Here is a 6,000-nt window from a genome sequence, read left to right on the forward strand (position 1 = left end):
TCTAGATGTAGGGTGCGAAAGTTACGACCAAAGGGGCCCGAAAAAACAAAAACAATCGGGATCTACTATACATTTAACCGGGATTAGGCTAGTGCTGGTGCTGGCTATAATATACCTACCAATTGCCAAGTAATTTCAGCTTGTGTCATAGATTTATTAAGAACGGGGTGAGCATAATTTTAGTTATGCTTTCGGTGCTTTGTTTTCAGGAGTTGCTGTAAATACCTAGTAGGTACCTAATGGGCCGGGTACCTAGAAGGGGCAAAGACAAGCCTATGGACTTAATACATATTGATTTTAAAGACGCTAAAATTATATTTGCGTTTTCAGGGATAGAATTATCAATAAAAATGTGTTTTGTGTATTTATATTTTTCTGTTCTTATCCCCAGTTCACTTTAACAGATGAGAGATCTAAACATTATGCACCCCTCTGAGGGTGTGGCGGAAAAATCCATTATTTTTCAATAATGCAATCGGATTTATTCACTGTAAGTGAATTTTTATATTCCGCATACAATTATCCTGGAGAATCTTGGAGCCACTTTATTTTGCCTTGTATCTTCTTGGTGGGGATTATGATAATACGAACGTAGTTTTTGTTATTTTATAAGAGAAGATAAAAATGACAAAAATGTTTAAAAAAACTACTAAACCACTCACCATACTTTTATAATATAGGACAAAGAAGAATACTTTTTGATAGAGGTTTCAAACTAAACCTATTTTTTCAAACGTTTTACATCATAAAACTTTGCCAAACCCGGGCTCTATTCAATAACAATTTATTAGCAAACAACGCTCGCATATTTCATAACAGCCGACCGTTAAACGACTGAGCATCACGTACACCATTCTCTGCATATGCCTCGTAACTAGTCTTTTAAAAAAATATTGATGCGCGTTCCAATTTTCAAAAATCGAATGAAAAATCAGTGGACTACGGAACGAAACTGGCACGTGATATAGCAGGCAGTTTGGAGGTGTGCCAATAATGCCCGGCCCGTATTTCATACGCGGTGGATAATACGTTTGTTCGGAGCCCACTACATACTTGGTAATACGGCGCCTGAATTGATGGCTTGCATTATTAATTTTTGTAATAATTAAAAAATAATACGAGATTCATGTTTCTGGTAGATAAATTGTTGTCTGACCTAGTTCTTACGGCATTTTTCATGTAAAGCTAAAATTCGATTCCAATCTACAAATTAATATTGATAGCAAAAAACATAACCCTCCTTCTGGCGCAGTCGGGTAAAATCACACATGCACCACTATTGCTTGAAGAAAATAAATAAGATTCCGTTCAAAAAGTTTAGGAATCATACAGCAGTGGTAGAGTTGAGACAGCTAAAGTAGTTCACCAAAGAACTTTATCATAATTTACTCGTAGTCTTTACAAATCTTCATCATTTTTTCAAAACCTAATCATCTTTTCAAGCCTTGTTCCCTATATATTTAAGACGCTTATTCCGCCCGTAATAGCTTCAAGCACTGAGTGCGAGCTAATCTCAGGAACTGTTGCACCCATTGGTATGCAAATGGAATTTCGCAGTTACACCGTGCACTGACGAGGCTCATGTTTATGGAATTAGAACTGCTATTGAGAATGCAGCAAGGGATTTGATAAGATGTTTAGGTAAGTGGGTCTTTTACCTGAATATTTTGATAGTTAACTATTAAGGGCTGTGTGACCTTGGCCATTGAACTAGTAGCCACTGCCAACTAGCTGTTAAAATAAGTTATTTTTTGTAAATTTTAACCCTTAACTAGGCTCCGATTAAATAGTTCCCACGTCAATTTGAACATTATCAAGATACGGTTGAAAACCAATGACTTTTTTTTGAGCCTGGTTATGGGTATAAAAATTTGCAGGCAATGGTCGCAGTTGGACGCAAGTCAGTGTGTTTGCTGTTTGCTCTCTCTAATTATGTTGAAGTTATTTACATTAGGTATTTCGGACAATTTCAAAATCGGTCAAACTATGGTTTGTTTGTCGAATGCTTAGAAAGCAGGGTGTAAAATAAAAATATTTATGTTTAAAATAATTTAAAGCATACACAATTCTAAGATCATAAAGCCTTCAACATAAGTAAACGGTTGTTGCTAACCGACAGCTTTTCACATTATAAAACATGTGAACAGTAACCCACTTACACACGAAATAGTCCCATCAGTCTGTATAGGCCCAAAACAAAACACTACCAATTGCAGTATTTGCCTGAAGACAGACACAAAACAAAAGACGACTGCGCACCGATTAACCCTCCGTGTACGAGGTGACTAAAAGTTACGTCCCGTACCNGTCGGCGGGACTCAATATTTAAGCGAACTTTGAATGCCTATAAAATTATAACTACTGGGTATTTTTGAATGAAATAAAAACTAATGTATTTGTAAATGTAAAAGCTTAACTGTAACATAGGTTTCAAGTGATTTTGCATACCTAGTAACATTCTCAATTGATTTTGGATAGTTCATATTTTACGTGCTCGATTTAATTAAAGCCTTCGCTCTTTACAAGCTATAATAATAATTATTTTATCAAAATTCACACCTATTGTAATTAAATTTACTACTTTAAAAGTATTTTTGTACGATGGCTAGGAAATTCGTAGTGAGTCACGTTTGGTATTTTGACATTTTGTAAATAATAAAAGTCATAAATTATACGAAAATGAATATAAATGTTCAAAAGAGGAGCAAAGTGTATGTAAATTCAGAATCAGGCAGCCGTTATAGTAATGATTTAATTCATTTTGCGTACGCTGGAGAGTAAGTTAATAATAAAACCATATTCAGTGCTACTTTCACAACTCCTCCATGTTTTGTTTTTCATTTTATGTTTCCCGAATCAAATCATTATACATATTTGTTACAGGAAATGTATGAATTCTAGGAATTGTATACTATTCCTAGGAAATGTATACAATTCCGAAGCTATTTAGGAAATGTATAAAATATTGCTTCAGAGATTTTTTAAGACGCACATATCCTAGGAAATGTATACTTTTCCTAGGAATTTTATAGAATTCCAATATTGTATTAGGAAATTTATAAAACTAAGCGGCACAAGCGCGGTCGCGTGATCGGGTGCCCCTCGGTACGCATAAAATTTAATTTAGCCAAACCACATTGGCCGATAGGTACTTTTAACTCACAATTATTTGTATTGAATTTTATTCAATTGACAAAGCTAAAAATATATAAATTACACCAAAACTGTCAGATTTTTTTAAAAACTTTTTAACAACGTCCCGTACCAGGTGGGGTGTGTGACACCCACACGCACTTTAAAGGCATGTAACTCAGTTGGTAGTCACCGCTGGACTGATTTTGCAACGCTGATCGAAGCAGCAGTGTCATAATTCCAGCTACTGAGAATTTCAAATTCAGCACTTGCAAATTTTTAAAATTGTGGCTATTTTTAAAGGACTGGGGTGTGTCACACCCCACCTCGTACAGCGAGGGTTAAAGCGTCTGGGCCTTTGTGCGTGTTTAACCCTCAATTGGCGCGCCTAAGAAGTCACATAAGTCGGGTTGGGTGTTTAGCACTCCCAAATTAATAACATGAATCACGAAATTCATAAAAAATCTGACTTTTGTTTAGTAAATTGGAACTTATAAAAGTAACTTTAAAACTTCTCTATAATAATAAAAATAGAAAACAACTTTTTAACCAGGAAAAATAAATTAGGAATTCTAGTGTTCCTCGTTACAATTTTGGCAAACTACATTCTTATTTTGTCGTTGTACACGTTATTTAGGTATAGCACTAAAGTATTAAGTTTTTATAATGGCATTTTTTGTATAATTGCGATCGGGCTACTTACTTCAGACAAAAATAATTGAGCCAAAATATTTTTTTTTTCATAGAGGTTTTAGGAATTATAAATGATGTCTAAACCACAGATTAGAGAGTGTGCCTAAAGGTCAAAACCTGGGGTATCCTGCACCTCAAACATACAGTCGCGGAATGAAAAGGTTCGTCACCTTAGTGTCGGTTTTCGCTTGCACCAAAGAGTCAAACCTGCCAACATAACAGTGCAAGAAACAGTGCTGCTAACATTTAAATAAATATGACGTTTGCTGACGAATAAGGTTTTGCTTGTTTATTTTTCTATCCCATCAGCCCCCCTAGACAAAACGCACTTTTTGATCGAATCGAAAATCGAATACGTCAAAACTCCATACAAAAAAGGGGATTTTCGACCACTTTGCGACTGGTTTGCGATTATAATTTGCACTTTGTCTAGACCCACTGTTCAATGCAATGATGACATTGACCAATTGACAATAGTTTTTTTTTATTTAATAGACATAATAATGGCAGGTTGAACCAACAAGAAGGTTTTAGTTTATCAATCATAATAATCATCTTGACAAGATAAATCGTCAAACAACTTTGATCTGAATAATTTTGAACTTTACTGACGAACAGTTAAAGATTATTTTCTCTAATTTGAGATTATTCTGTAACATAGTTTCAAAAGGTAATATATGCTCGCGATTCGTTGAAGGAATCAATTTGAAAACTGACGAACCTTTTCATTCCGCGACTGTACATTCCGCGCTCAAATGTCTACAACCAAGCACCGTACGCAGAATTGTGTACGTAATACATTTTCACAAAGGTACATAAAAGACAAGCGCGCCCAACTAAGGGTTAAACACGGGACAAAAGACAAAATGTCAGACTTGCGCAACTGTTGGTCCTTGGGAGATGCTGACAGCCGCCTCCAGCCGAAAGATAAGCGGGTGACAAGTGGCAGTGCGCAGATTGTGTCTGTTGCTCATCACTAAAGGGTCTCGAAAAGTATTGTTTAGGCAGTTTAGGGTTAGCTTCAGCAGTTATTGATAATATTACCTTGTTGGTAGTTATACAGATAATTCGTTTATTTGGTTGAAGGTATTTACTTAGCAAATAAATACACGCATACAGAAAATAATGCAGATGCACAAACAATACTGCTTATTGTGTCCCTCTGACAAAAAGGCACCCGATCAGCACACATCGAAACCGCCAGGGGCATGTCTCGAAAATTAGTCTTCTTCTTTGCTTGGCCCATTCCCATTATGATTGATCATAAGTAAAAATAAACTATAGAGGTTCTCAATAAATAAGTAAATAGGTACAAAAATCTATCAGGAAGTTTTCAGCGTTTACTTTGTAGTAGTGAAATACATCCTTATCGTGTAGGCGAGGCATGCTTGTTACCTAATGCATTGAATTATGAATGCTGGTTAACATTATTGGGGCAATGCCAGGCCACAATGTTTACTATGTTCGCGATTTGACAGACATTGTTCTAAAATGTTGTTGAGGAATATTTATGAAAGAATCAGAATCAGAATCAGAATTTTATTTGCGTAAAGTCAGATTATGCTAAAACGATTTTACTTTGGTGTATAAGATAAGCTTGTGTTTACAAAAAAGCATTATAAATTCACCGAAAGATATTAAAACACTATATTTGAAGAGGAAAATGTACTCATAATTATGAAAGTTCAATTCCCTCAGTTATCGTTTATTAACTCACCTCTTCACCCTCCTCGGAGTATTCAAAACGAATTTCAAACTAAGGAGAACCCTCAATTTTCTTTATTACACGTATTTTCTTCAGAAAGTAATAAACGCTGACATTCCTTAATATAAAAATCAATTGACGGTTAATCAAAAAGTAATTACGTGGTAATTATAATTTAACTTACCTATGACGGCGTCGGCAAAGATTTCCCTGGAACAAAAAACAGGAGCTCATTAATTTGTCACAAATAACTTATAAAACTTGTAACTTAATGAAGGTAGGAAGAGTGAGCTCAGTTCCCGTTAAAATAATGACAGATTTATGATAAATGGCGGGAAAGAGCTTTATTTTGAGTATTTTGAGGTGGGTTTACTACATTTAGTTACATTATTGTCATTTAAATAAATCAAGAATATTCAATCTAAAAGTAATATTGGAAAACTCATAGAGTACTTAATTTGTCCTATTAA

The 6,000-nt window shown here is 35.0% G+C and overlaps 1 protein-coding gene across 1 annotated transcript in view; it reads right to left on the reverse strand.

Annotated features, from left to right (window-relative positions):
- gogo (thrombospondin-1 like protein golden goal) overlaps window positions 1-5,731 on the reverse strand; it is a 101,339-nt gene extending 95,608 nt beyond the window's left edge. Inside the window, exon 1 of the mRNA XM_028316121.1 lies at window positions 5,715-5,731. The gene's annotated coding sequence lies outside the window, so the exon portion shown is untranslated. The remainder of the gene's footprint in view (window positions 1-5,714) is intronic.
- Window positions 5,732-6,000: the final 269 nt, after the last annotated feature.

The sequence above is a fragment of the Ostrinia furnacalis genome, unplaced genomic scaffold, assembly GCF_004193835.3.
Source record: "Ostrinia furnacalis isolate ACB-3 unplaced genomic scaffold, ASM419383v2 OfSCF5438, whole genome shotgun sequence".
In the NCBI taxonomy this organism is placed as follows: Eukaryota; Metazoa; Arthropoda; class Insecta; order Lepidoptera; family Crambidae; genus Ostrinia; species Ostrinia furnacalis.